The 13,872-nt window shown below is 40.9% G+C and overlaps 1 protein-coding gene across 3 annotated transcripts in view; it reads left to right on the plus strand.

Annotated features, from left to right (window-relative positions):
- Positions 1-13,872, plus strand: part of LOC134205876 (forkhead box protein K2-like) — a 106,241-nt gene that overhangs the window by 76,518 nt on the left and 15,851 nt on the right. Inside the window, exon 1 of one of the 3 annotated variants that reach the window (XM_062681542.1) lies at positions 1,424-1,775. The exons of the other annotated variants lie outside the window; for them this stretch is intronic. The gene's annotated coding sequence lies outside the window, so the exon portion shown is untranslated. Of the gene's footprint in view, positions 1-1,423; positions 1,776-13,872 lie in introns of those variants that run through there. 3 annotated transcript variants of the gene reach the window in all.

The raw sequence follows: 13,872 nt of genomic DNA on the forward strand, positions 1-13,872 counted from the left end.
AACCTCTTTTGTCCGATCTAACATCGATTAAACAGTTTGTTAGCGAAAACAGCTAAGGTAGCGTCCATCAACATGTACAGTCATTCTAATTTGAGAGCAAATTTCATATTTTCTATTTATCGCTGGAAAAAATCCACCCAAATCGCAAATTGGTACGGAGGTGACAGTTGTTTTGTGATATCATTTAATAGTTTTTCAATTTTTGGATTTTTTATCATTTTGTCATACATACCACTTATTCGACGGTAGACATCAGTAACCTCCGTTGTGTGACTTGCTGTAAAAAATCCACCGACGATACCCTAGCCCTCAGCTATGGCCGCATGTTTACGCTAACGCTGTACGAACGGAAACAAATAAAGTGTAAACAATCACTTGCTTCGGAGAAAAATCGGACCCATTTATAAATTGCACACAGCAGGAGAGAACAACAAATAAAGAGCGCAAGAGATTTTCGTTCGATCTCGTCTCATCACATCGTTTGCTATTATTGCATCGGTAGGTTTCACAAACACATCCCAAGTGTTTCAATGTTGATAATGGTTTGGAATCTGGTGCAATGTACTCAAAACTGCCGTCCGTATGCAAGAGTGGGGTTCTTGAAAATATTAAAATTAAGAAAAACTAGCACGCATATATGCCCTCCAAAAATTTTTTGAATAGATATGTTGACCAGGTGGCAGTCATTGTCACATTTCCGACAGGGTTGCCAATTAAAATTTTACGTAATTGCCAACCTTGCTCTAGGCTCTTGCAAATAATGGAGCACGGGCCCACTGACAATCCAGTGTTTGCAACCAAAACATCATAGCAAGACGCAATTCTGAAAAGAGCTACTGTCATTATGTTGGTATCATACTCTATCAAAATCGCTATAATTTTGTTTGCGTAAACCGGTTCTTGCAAACCATAAAATGTGGAGTATATTTGCGACCAAGTATATTATCTTGGTACAAAACAGTCAGAATTGGGTGATGCCCATTCTTAACAAAGATAGGCAAATAATCAAACTTTGATCGTTAATTAATTGGCAATTTATTGATTTGTGCAAACAGCCGACATATGATATGGTGATTCGATACATTATTAGCAACAACAATAGCCTCTTAGTAAAACGATATTGTTGGCTAAAAGGGTTGATTACATTGATTGATGGGAATTGCAGAAAACGGGAGGAAAGGCATTAAACGTAAACATAACCACACTTTCAACCAGACTCGTTGTTTTTCTTGTTAGCGGAAAGCAGCGCTCTCTATAGTAACGAATACGCACAATCATTCGCGTATACACAGAGAGAGAGTTGGGAAAATTCCATATAATTGGGAAAAGAGAGCGTTACCCGCTCTATTCTCTTCCGACGCACCATTCAACATTATGGGCACTCTCTTTCGCTTTAGTTGGGCTGTGGTGCAAACGGCGACATAACTATTACAACTGCTGGCAGTAGTGCAAGTAGCGGTCGGGAACAAAACGTTGTAATTAAAGAAGTCTTCACCGAAGAATCATTCCATTTTGATTGTTTATTGTATCCGCCACATCGGACCGTAGGGGCTCCTCTTGATGGGTGACGGTAATTAAATAGAAGTTTACACAACTTTAATTACCCAGTTTCCGTTCGTCATCGTAGTGTGCACTTGAAATCGAAGAGTGGATACGGAGACTACGGTGACTGAAGTGTTACATTACAAACTGCGTGCACAAGTGTGGTTAACCTACAGTGAGGAGGTTCCAGATAGACTGAAAAAGTTCAACATTCACAGCTTCATAGCTAGAAAGTGAGTATTTCGTGTTCATTTCAATTGAGTGAATTTCGTCACCCAATGGATAATCCCCGTCTAGAGGTCTAATGTTTATTTTATAAAATCGTTTCTGTGCACGAACGACGAGAACATACACGAAGCATGAGCTTGTGCAAAGAATCATCGATCCCAGCAAGCTACGCACCGAGGTTGTACCAATACACAGAGTAGGCGAGCAGTTTTTTTTTCGTCTCTGTTTGAGTCTGTGAAAGTGGGGAAGCCTACTGCTTTGCCCTGCCCGCTGACAAAACCTGATAAACATCATTGTTGTTGTTTTTGTTGACGATGTCGCAGTCTATCGGTTCGGGTAGAGGAATCGACGTTAGTGTGCGAACGACCAACCTTATAGGTACTCTCTACTGTTGTGTTGTGTAAGAATACGAATACGTATAGATCAGTGGCCTGATGGTGGTGAAGTGTAGAAGAAATTATGTATGCAAACGAGCAAAGAAGAGCGTAGACCGACGATAACGGCGAAAACAACAACCCGGTAGATCGGGCAGTATGCAATGAAAATAATGGTGTTTATGATTATCATAGGGCCCCGCAAGGGATTTTGTTTTGGTTCGATCTGTACGGTCGTTTGTGTTGTAAACAAGGCTGTGATTATGTAATGGTTCACCGCAGAAAGTGCAGAGTCTCGTATCAGTGAGAACAGGTACAGCCATAGGCTGTAACCAGACTGACACGGTGAGCTGGAAAAGTCCGGATTACAGCGCAGTATGGCTCGTGTCAGAAACTGTGTCATGTTTCGTTCTGATAAGCTTATGTTTAGATTGTTTCTGAATTTTAGCTCCAGTACTTTTGCTACGAACAAATAGATCAACATGAGTAGCGGCAGTTCTACAGAGTTTAAACACTTTAAATATAATCATTTCTAATTTTTGTATTTGGCCAACTAAACTAATTGTCCAATTACTTGACTGAGCATTAGAACAGAAAGTGCTTTTAATTTAACAAATTAATATAAAATTTGACAAAAGGGAGAGTGGATTGTATGGCATTTGAATCAATCATTCACTGCCTTTTCAAGTATTTACTGACTCAGCCATTATATGCCTACTTTGCGATTTGGGTGTAAAACTTTTGTAAACAAGCATTGGAAAGTAAATTTCTGCAAAAACAAGCATTTTATGAAAAATCCACGCTAAATAGGGTAGTGGGAGGTCATGTTAACCTTGGATGTAACGTTGGCTCATCACGTAAAAGAATTAATAATTCAGCGACAATACATCGTTTTGTAGAGAAATACTTATCAATACTGATTCAAAAAAGTGTATCAAGCACATTTTAGTTACATTACGCTAAATTCATGCACTTCCTTAACTGATAAACGCAATAAACTTCCGTAAAAATCACTTTGGCTCGGTTTTTTACAGCCACTAGCAAACATCAAAAGTTTACTATTTAAAACTATATACAGACCCCATTCGATTTTGGCAACACGTTCGGAACATTTATGTTGCCAAAATCGAATGTTTTTTTTTTCTTATGATACTTACATATACATTTCTTCACTTTTTGTGACGCTAGACACACTGTGACCCTTTTTTACGCGAATTTTAAAATCTTAACGTTTACACCACCGCGGATTGTTTTTTTAATTTTTTTTCCGCCAGTTTCGGGGTCTCCTTTTACAAAAAGCGTTAATCTTAAAAAAAAATTAGTCCTTTTTTTACGTCGGTTTAGCAGTCTAACCAATTTTTAACGAGGATTACGATATTTACGTTGTTTATAAACAATAAAAATAAGAAATAAATAAATTGTGTTGTCAAAATCGAATGGGGTCTGACTCTCCAATTTTGAATCTTAGATAAATTTGCAATCGATTTATCATAATATGATGAAAATCCGTTGAGAAATGATCGACTTATTAGCCTCCGAAATCTATCATTTTTCCGTGACGGTCTCATTTTTCCAATTTTTAAAAAGGTAGCCCCAAATCTGTTTCGAAAACAAAACCGTAGGGCTATGTCAAAAAATAAGTGAAATTGAAAGAGTAACTGGCGATGAGGTAGATCCTTTTGCTAGACCAATTGGCCTTAACAGATTGTCTCAAATGTCGCCAGGGGTAGGCGACAATGAGGAACATGGCAGGTCAGAAGGTGCGCCCATCGATATTAAGCTGGATGGGATGGGGCTACTTCGACTAAGGTCAACAAAGATCTGAACGGTGGGCAAGACGCGTTCATGTCGTATCTGGAAAACTGCAGTATTGCTAGCAGGGGCTCCCGTTATTCCATGCTGACCTTCTGCGATCTAGTCGTTGGTGGCGAAGCCGGAATGGAAGGTCCTGTTGGAGGCCAGTAAGAAAGCAGAATAAAAGATTCTTCTTATTGAGGAAGAGGAGTTGGCGGTTAGCCAAGCGGCGATCTGTACTCAAAGATAGTTTGGAATGTCGTACGAATTATGTAATGTGTCTATAATGGTGTAACGAAGTTTCGTGGAGCTATTCCATTCCAACTCATGAAACTAGTGGGGACATCAAAGATCTTCTAATTGATCGATTTGAATATTAGGATCTGAGCTCAAACACAGTTTGGAGTTTCGTAGAAGTTCAACGAATTTTGTAATGTGTCTATAATGGTGTAACGATGTTTCGTGGAGCTATTCTAACTCATAAAAATAGTTGAGACATTGAAGATCTTCATGTTGATCGTTTTGAATATTAAGATCTGTACTCAAGGACAGTTTGGAGTGTCGTAGATATCGAACGAATTCTGTAATGTGTCTATAATGGTGTAACGAAGTCCCGTGGAGCTATTCCAACTCATAAAACTAGTTGGGATATTGTAGATCCTTTTCTTGATCGTTTTTGATAATGTGTTTATAATGGTGTAATGAAGTTACTTGGAGTTATTCGAAGTCATAAAAATAGTTGAGACATCGAAGCAGTGTTGTAAAATGTCATTTGCATTCGTTTGTATAATTTTCCCAGAACTTTTTCCAGACGGTAGCTATCAATTCATGATGTATGACGAACTCATAGCGCTTAAATGTGCCTACAACGTTGTCTAACAAGGCATTGCTGTAAATATGTAATCTGGGGCGTGGGAGGCAAAATGTCATTCAAATGACACGTAACATTTTGGAGAGTTTTCACTCTCCAGCCTCAGATATTATATTTAGAGAGCAATGTACCCTTGGACAAAAATGTAACCCTGCTCAAGAGTTATGAGTACATCTAAAATTATGGAATAAATTTGGCTTCTAAAGAAAGTTATGAACGAATTAGTCAAATGACATGCAGATGACATTTTACAAGCCTGCATCGAAGATCTTCATGTTGATCGATTATAATATTAGAATCTGAGCTCAAACACAGTTTGGAGTTTCGTAGATATTTAACGATTTCTGTAATGTGCCGATAATTGTGAAGCAAAATACAGTGGAGCTATTCCAACTCATAAAAATCGTTGAGACATCGAAGATCTTCATATTGATATTTTTGAATATTAAGATCTGTACTCAAGGACATTTTGGAGTGTCGTAGATATCAAACGAATTCTGTGATGTGTCTGTAATGGTGTTACGAAGTCCCGTGGAAATATTCCAACTCATAAAACCAGTTGGGTAATTAGAGATCTTGCTGGTCGATTTGAATATTAGGATCTGAGCTCAAAGATAGTTTGGAGTGTCGTAGAAGTTCAACGAATTATGTAATGTGTTTATAATGGTGTAACGAAGTCCCGTGGAGTTATTCCAACTCATAAAAATAGTTGAGACATCGAAGATCTTCATGTTATTGATTTGAATACACCCGATTCTGTTTTTACACGGATTTTTTTTACACGGCCGTGTAAAAAAAATCCCATACAAAATTTTTGCAAAGTTGCTCCATTTTGCATGATTCGTCGAGAAATCATAAAACTTTTTTACACGGATTTTCGAATTTTGAACTGAAAACTTTTTTTACACGGAACGCATCCCCTGTGTAAAAAAAGAATCGGGTGTATTCATAACTGTACTCAAGGATAGTTTGGAGTATCGTAGATATTGAAAAAGATCTGTTATACCACTGGACAGGCGCAGGATTTCATTATTAAGCATTTCAATTTAAATTATTAAATCAGAATATGGTAAAGTATGGTGTTGATTCCTTCCTTTCTTCCTGATTTCTGCTGAAGAAAGCAAAGCTCTATCTCTCAAAACTGATTTTTGGCAGCTGATTTTCGTCTTGTGTCATATATGACCCATCCGTATTGAATCGGTTAAAAAGAGAATATTCTCGTGCCTCCTTGGAGTGTCAGAAGTCAAAACGACTCACTCATTTGCTTGAGTTTCAAGTTAAAGACATTATCGACACACGGGGCCTTCATATTTTTGGAGGTTTTGACATAGGTCGACAGTTTGTCGGCTATCATCGCCAGCTCCTCCCAGTGTTGGTAAAATCTCAAATCTCATCGGCTATTAACATCATGAGTGAGTCAAATCCTATCAGAATCATGGCCCAGAGAATCGCTCATGATTCGAATCCGAAATTCGGCGAGTGAGCGAAGCGATGCGATTCTGTCCGATAAACGCGATGCTCTCCCTACCGAATCACAAGCGAGTTAGCTCGTGCATGAAGCCTTGATGATTGAGATTTGAGTATGATTCTGGCCAACACTGGATCCTCCGAGAAGTCGTTGGCAAATTGATCGAGATTGCTTGCTTGTTGGCTGACAGCAGCTTCACGAGGACTGATAATATTTTGTCCCAGACTGTGAGATCTGAGGTCCACCCTTCTAGCCTTGATAACTTTAGTCAAGCGATTGCAATTCATCTTCAAATAAGGCAGATTGGTTTGTTAGAAATGCCTTCTTTTAACATTCCGCAGATGGATCAAATGTTGATGTGAGTGTGTATCAATTGTTAGGGCATTGCTTACCTGATAGACTACTGGTACGTTTTGATCCCGCATTTGTGAGATTGACTCCTCGATGGAATGTAGTTGCCGATTGATGTTCTCAGGCATCTCAGGGTGCGCTTCGTAGTTGATGTCATCACTACTGCACCCCGATCCCAGTTGACACGATGATGTTGCGTCGGGTAAGATGGTATCGATTTACCGTTGACTCAACCTGGACATTGTTGTCCATGTTGGTGGGGAAAATGTCCAAAATTGCAGGGTTCAGTCGAGTGAGGGCCTCCGGGCTCAAGATGGCGAGTACTCAACGCGTGGGGTAAAGATCCCCGAAATAAGTGAAGATACTTGCTTTGAATTGGTTTGGCCACTTGGATCAGTAAGTGACCGGCTGCATGAGCATAGACCTGGCTGTGTTCCCAACCACCGTCGAGCATAAGGCTTGGCATGCCAGGAGAAAGTGTTTTAAAGCAGCAAAAACCGGAGACTCTGGCGCTAGTTCTACACTTGGGCAGTCTACTCTACATTACTGAACTCCGTTAAGCAAGAAGCAGAAGAGAAAACTGAAGCCCAGGCGGAAAAGTTAACTGCCGTGGCGGATATCCAACGACTCGTCCGCCGCAGTGGCGCAGCAAAAGGTAAGGTGTCTCGCATCCTCAATACTATCCGCCCAAATGGAGATGAAGTGGTTCAGCTGACGGAAGCTGAGGTGAAGGTCTATATAACAAAGTTGGAAACAGCCTATAAGGACTTCAACGTTGCTCACGACCAAATCATGGATGTCGTTCTGACCAAAGATTGCGAGCAGCATGAGCAACAATATGAGAAGCTTAACTTCATTCGCGATACTGTTTCCATTTTGTTGGAGGAACAGCTGACTAAGCTCGAAGCTAACAAAACGGACGCAAACGTCGTCGCAAGGATTGGTAACCAGAACCAACAAGCACCGGTTGTAATCCATCAACCGCTTCGCATGCTGGTGCCCACATTCGATGGCCTGTATGAAAGCTGGCCGAAGTTCTAGGATCTCGTGGACAAGGGTCCAGATCCGCCAGCAGTGAAGCTATACCATCTGGATAAAGTCTTGGTCGGAAGTGCAGCTAGTCTGATTGATGCCAAGACCATTAACGAGGGCAACTAAGCCCGCGCGTGGCAAATCTTGGAAGAGAGGTTCGAGAACATGCGCCATGCTATCGAATCTCATGTGAATGGTCTGCTGAATCTGAAACGTATGGTGAAGAAGAGCCATTTCGAGCTACGGGCTCTAGTGGGCGAGTGCGCCATACATGTTTATTTATTTATTTATTTTGCTTATTTCATCTGACTGTGTCGTCTACATGAAAACTTAAAACTAAAGGTCAGTTGATAAAATATCTGTTGAGCCGTTGACGAAACGCGGATGAACTGATGTTGAAGTCGAATTCGTCCGACACCTCGTTGAAATGGCGGATCATAGCGACAAAGCAGCTATTTGCAGCATAATTGGTGTTATTCCTTTCTTCAAAGAGCAAATCTCGAGGTCGAAGGGATCGTGAGGGTGCATACAATGGAATTTTTGCCAACAAATCTGGCACGTCGTACTCGGATAACAGAAGTTTGGTGATAAAAACGGCTTGCGCCACGTTTCTCCGCTCATCAAGAGTATCTAGCCCCAACAGACTATAGCAATATAGCAATCTATAGCAATCAGCATACGGTGGTAAATTCAGCGGGTCCGTCCATGGGAGATGGCGCAGGGCATATCGTACGAACTTGCGTTGCACAGCTTTAAACCGCTTTAACAAACAGCTTGATATGGATTCCAGACAGCAGAAGCAAATTCGAGTTGAGAGCGTACCAATGAGCAGTATGAGGCTTTGTAGCATAAAGGATCGCGGAATTCATTTGAGATTTTAAAAATAAAACCAAGCTGGCGATTCGCTTTGTCGATCGTAGTCGAAAAATGATGTTAGTTAGTCTGTCATCCAACACGACGCCTAGATCTCTGTTGAAGGTCTTTAGTTTCTGGAGCGAGAGTTCGAAGGAGTAGGAAAGGATTTCGTCATCCATCTACTTGTAGCTGCCTGCGTTACACAACGATGTCCGCCATATTTTGGAGTCAACCGTTAAACATGTAGAGCTACCCGACTACGAAGACATGCTAGTGTTCCTGAAGGTACAGACATCCTCCTGGAAAAAGTCGAGGTTAGCAGTCAGAAGTCATATTTGGCTCCCGTCAAGGCAGTTTTTCTAACGAACAAGTCGTCGGTGCAGAAATCTCATGCAGTCGTGTCTTCGAGCCAGACAGAAATGAAATGTGAATTTTGCGGAAAGTCACATGCTAATCATAGCTGCGCCGACTTTAAATCCCTTACTGTCCCGCAAAGATTGGTCAAAGTTTGAGAACGAAAGCTAGCAACAGCTCAAGAGGGCCTGTCAACATCAGCAACCCCGACGACAGCATTGCGTTCCAGTTTGGCATCTCGTACACAGCAAGTATTGCTGCTTACAGCGGTAATGGACATCTTGGATAGAAACTACCACCCCCACACATGCAGATTTTACTGGATAATGGTTCCCAAGTTAATTAGATATCTCGGGCAGCAGTATTTTTTTTGGGTTTGAAGCTGGGTTTGTCGAACATCACGGTCTTGGGGGTGAATAACACGAATTTTCCATCCAAATTATTCCAACTGTGGTGTGGTCCATGTGTCGTCGAGGTACAACGATTTCCATGCAAACGTTAAGTGTCTGGTAACTGACAAGGTGACATCGGATTTGCCAACATCGGTCATCAATGTCAGCGCATTGGAGCTTCCCTTTCATGTTCAGTTAGCTGATACGAAGTTTTCCAAACCAAGTAAGCTTGATATCCTACTGGGCAACGAATGGTTCTTTAAGTTGTTGTTGTCTGGAGAGGTAGCAATGGGTGATAGTCTGCCTATTTTGCGTGAGACCCAATTTGGCTGGTTCGTGGGTGGTGTGTTCGATGAAGCAGAATGTGAAGAACATTTCCGAGAGACTTATCGAAGAGATGCATTTGGGCGGTACATCGTGGAGCTGCCGCTTAAGGTCAGCGAATTAGCTGATTCAATGTTGTTGGCGCTGAGAAGGTTTTATACACTGGAACGATGACTTCGTTGCATTCAGACTTGAAACAGCAGTATCACGATTTCATGGCTGAGTACGAGAGTCTTGGTCACTGTAAGAAGGTTGCGGTAAGCAAGGATCCGCATGATACCCTCGAGTAGTACTTACAACATCATGCTGTTTTGCGGCCTTCAAATACAACCACTAAGTGCCATGTTGTGTTTGATGCGTCTGCCAAGGTAGCTGGTCGATCACTCAATGACGTAATGAAAATTGGTGCCATAACCCAAAGTGATTTGCAATTCTTTTCTCTTCGGTTTCGTTTCCCGTGTTGGCTTCTGATCTGGCCAAAATGTACCGAAAAGTTCTCGTGGACAGGGACATACACTCGTATGATCTGGAGAAATAGTTCCACCGATCCACTCCGTGTCCTTGAGCGCAAAGTATCCTCTGGTTCACAGACGATGCATCCCGCATGTTTGCTTGTTTGGGGTAGCACGCCGCAATGATGGTGATCGAGTCGACAGCAGTAGATTTTTATTATTTCTCTATTTTTTCCTTTGTGATGTCTGTTGACAGACGGCTGGGACCAATCATGGTCCATCTCGCCAATTTCTCTATTTTATTAGGCTCATACGCTAAATAAACCTTCCCAGCGCCAAAACGTATGAAACGAAATCATCTCAACCACTGTGGCTTCAATGATTTCAAGTTGAAAATTTGGCAGCAGACGGCAATCGATGTTTCAACGCTAGGCGATGGCCACTCTTCCCCCTCAAGTGTACCAATTAAGGATCGTGATAGAACCTTCAGGGCTCATCTTCTTCTTTTGCTTCTTCAATGGCTCTAAATTCCAACTGGAACTTGGCCGGCTTTTCAACTTAGTATTCTATTAGCATTTCCTCAGTTTTTAATTGAAAGCTTTTCTATGCCAACCATTGCATGAGTATGTATCTTGTGTGGCGAAAACAATGGATACGCTATGCCCAGGGTGTCGAGAAAGTTTCCAACCCGAAAACATCCCAGACCGGACCGAGAATCGAACTCGCCATCTCCGGATTGGCAATCCTACGCCTTCGCTCGCAAGGTTACTGGAGACTCCAGGGATCATATTTAGACAGAAAGGTCATGACCACCAGGGGAGCGGTGTCGATTTGCTGTTCCTTTGTTTAACAGTTTCGCAGCCTTCGAAACAGGTTCAGGATGAATTCCGTGATTTCTTCGGGCAGTAAAGGTTTTCAAACTACGGTTCAGTGGGATCATCAAGTCCCATGTTCCCCCCAACAGGCCTGGTAGCGAGTCACTTTTTAGTGACTTGGTCACTTTTTTCGGGCAAGTCACTAAAAAGTCTCTTTTTTCGACCTCAAGTCACTAAAGTCACTTTTTCTCGCAAAAAGTCACTATTTTCAACTATTTTGAAACTGTTGACTAAGATTGTTTTTAATAAAGCTCTATGTATTTGTCGGATGATGCTTTGTTCATGGCGGAAATGAAATTACGGATCTTGGAAAAATGATAGCTCTTAAACTTCGTCAGCCATTTAACTCGCTGCTATTATTGGCATTTCACCAGTAGCTTATTATGAATTGGTATACAGTCATGCAAGCAGGAAACCTGCCGATTTCAAATTTTATTTAAACTCAAACTTTATACAGTAGGGGAAGGTGAGGAGACTTGATTCCTTGGGAGACTTGACCCCTTGCCATAGCAGCACAATTCAAACCTATTTGGTTGCGGTGACTCAAATGTGACTTCGGTTGCATATGGGTCACAGAAACTTTTGTGTAACATGTGTGCTGCTCGGGTGGGAGACTTGATTCTCCCCTGTTTTACCGAGAACTAAAGTAGTATTGTTATAGCGTATTTTTATTATAGATCCTCTAGACAAATGATCGTTATGTAGCGAGTTATTTTTTTATTGTCAACCTTATTTACTCTATTATTTACTGTGTTTTGTCTCTCCTAAAGATGTTTTTATTAGTGGCCATGCAAAATTTCCCAATAATGACTAATTGCTATCATTTCTTCACAGAACAATGCCATACATATCCTTAATGATCTTCATTGATAAAAATGCCAAAATTCACCACAATTTCAGGATATTTGGATTTTAAGTTGTGGTCTCAATATACGGAGACTTGAAAATATTTATTGAGTAGATATCATATAAAGGAGATCTAGTCTCCCCAATTTTGAAGATTGCATGCGCTGTCGAATTCTATAGCGAAAATCGTTCATGAATACGCACAGCAAGTCGGAAAATCTGCGTAATTTGGAGGAAAAATATTTAAAATTTCAGAGAGCATGGCATTATAAGCAGGAGGTCGAGCGTTCAATCCCAGGCTTGTTGAATCTTCATAATTTTTACCTAATCTAAATCTTAATAAACCTTTTTAATTTTTAATTATTTTTATAACCAAGACGATTCGTACTATTGTTCTTTTCGCACTAAAAAATTCAAAAACTTCCGTGGCACCTATGACAAACCGTAGAGTTCTCTGTATCTTCCTTAAGTAGGTGTTCAACTAAGGCCCGATGCCCACGTAGCGTCTTTTCAACGCTGCGTGCACACGGCGTTAAAAAGACGCATGTGTGCATCGGGAAAAAGCGGTAACGCAGCGTCGCCGCACCGATGCACACCTGCGTATTTTCAACACCACGTGCACGCAGCGTTGAAAAAACGCTACGTGGGCATCGGCCCTAATCCAGTGATCGTACATCCAACCGGCGGTTGTTAGATTGATTTTCTAACAATTTTGTATAAGAATCAGGTTTTGATACCTGTATTAGAACTGGGCATATACGAAATTGTTAGTTTCTTATACAAAAATGTAAACTCTCAAACAAATATTGTTAGAAAAGCTTACAAAATTGTTAGATTCTTATACATTACTTGTATAAGAATATAAAAATTGTGCATATGCCCAGTTCTTATACAGGTTTTGGTAGATTCTTATACAAAATTGTTAGAAAATTTAACATCTGCCGGTTAGGTGTAATTTTCACTCATTCTCATTTTTCGGGAAAGAAAAATAGGTCTTATTAGTGATAACCATGTTTCGCTCATTTCCAGTGGGGTAAAAATTTATTTTGCTCGCAAGGGTTGATTCAAATATGACATCCACCAATTTTTGGGATTTTTCAACCACCCCTCCCCCGTCTGTCACACTTTTTTGTATACCATGTGTATGCATTTTCACAAAATCTTAACCCCCCCTCCCCCCTCAAACTGTGGACGTCATATTTGAATAACCCCCAGGACTACTCATAGTTTTTACTAGTCCTGCTTTGACTGATATTAAGTAAAATTTCCGTGGGATTAAAAGAGAGGGCAATACAATTTTACTCAGTCACTGAGTAGATAAAAGTTTGCGTGTACGATTTTAGTTTCTCTTCTAAGTTCATTCTAAAAGAAACAAGTGGTGAGTGAAAGATGTTTGCCGAAAAAATTACGAAACAATGATTCTTCTTCAACCCAAAAACGCTTGATTTCGTCTCATCGAACTTGCAACTGAAACTGAAAGTCACTATTTGGTCACTTTTTCTGCAACTGAAAGTCACTATTTGGTCCCTTTTTTCGTCAGCTTTGGTCACTAAAGTCACTATTTTGAGCGACATCGGTCGCTACCAGCCCTGCCCCAAGCGTTATAAGAGATCGTTAAGCATATCGTCCTGGAGATGCGGAAATTGCTTGTCGTTCATCGGCGGAGGCGTCTTCCTGGCTCGTTCTTTTCTGAGGCCTTCTTACGGATGTCGATGAATTCCGTACGCTTGAAGCAGACACGACTGCTGCCCTCGTGAAAAGCGTCATCTAGCGACATCTTTCGAAAAGGTAAAGAAGGTTGAAATCTTCAATTTGGTGGTGAGTACTTGTTGGTCCGACAAGATACTTGTTGTTTGCTAGCAGTCCAACGATGTCATCGTCATGTCGCAGCTGCTTGGAGCACCTGGTAATCAGCTGATGCAATCGACTTTTTATTTCCTTCGCTGCTAATGATTACAGCAACGCATTTTGTCCTGCTATCTCGAATTGAGTAGAGACAATAATGATCAGTCGCAGATCAGTAGAGGATACTCCAATTTTAGAGTAAAAACAATGTTTATCATAAAACTCGGCCATGTTAGGGACATATCCAATAACTAATTGCGCTGATAAGT

Source organism: Armigeres subalbatus, chromosome 1 (genome assembly GCF_024139115.2).
Source record: "Armigeres subalbatus isolate Guangzhou_Male chromosome 1, GZ_Asu_2, whole genome shotgun sequence".
Lineage (NCBI taxonomy): Eukaryota > Metazoa > Arthropoda > Insecta > Diptera > Culicidae > Armigeres > Armigeres subalbatus.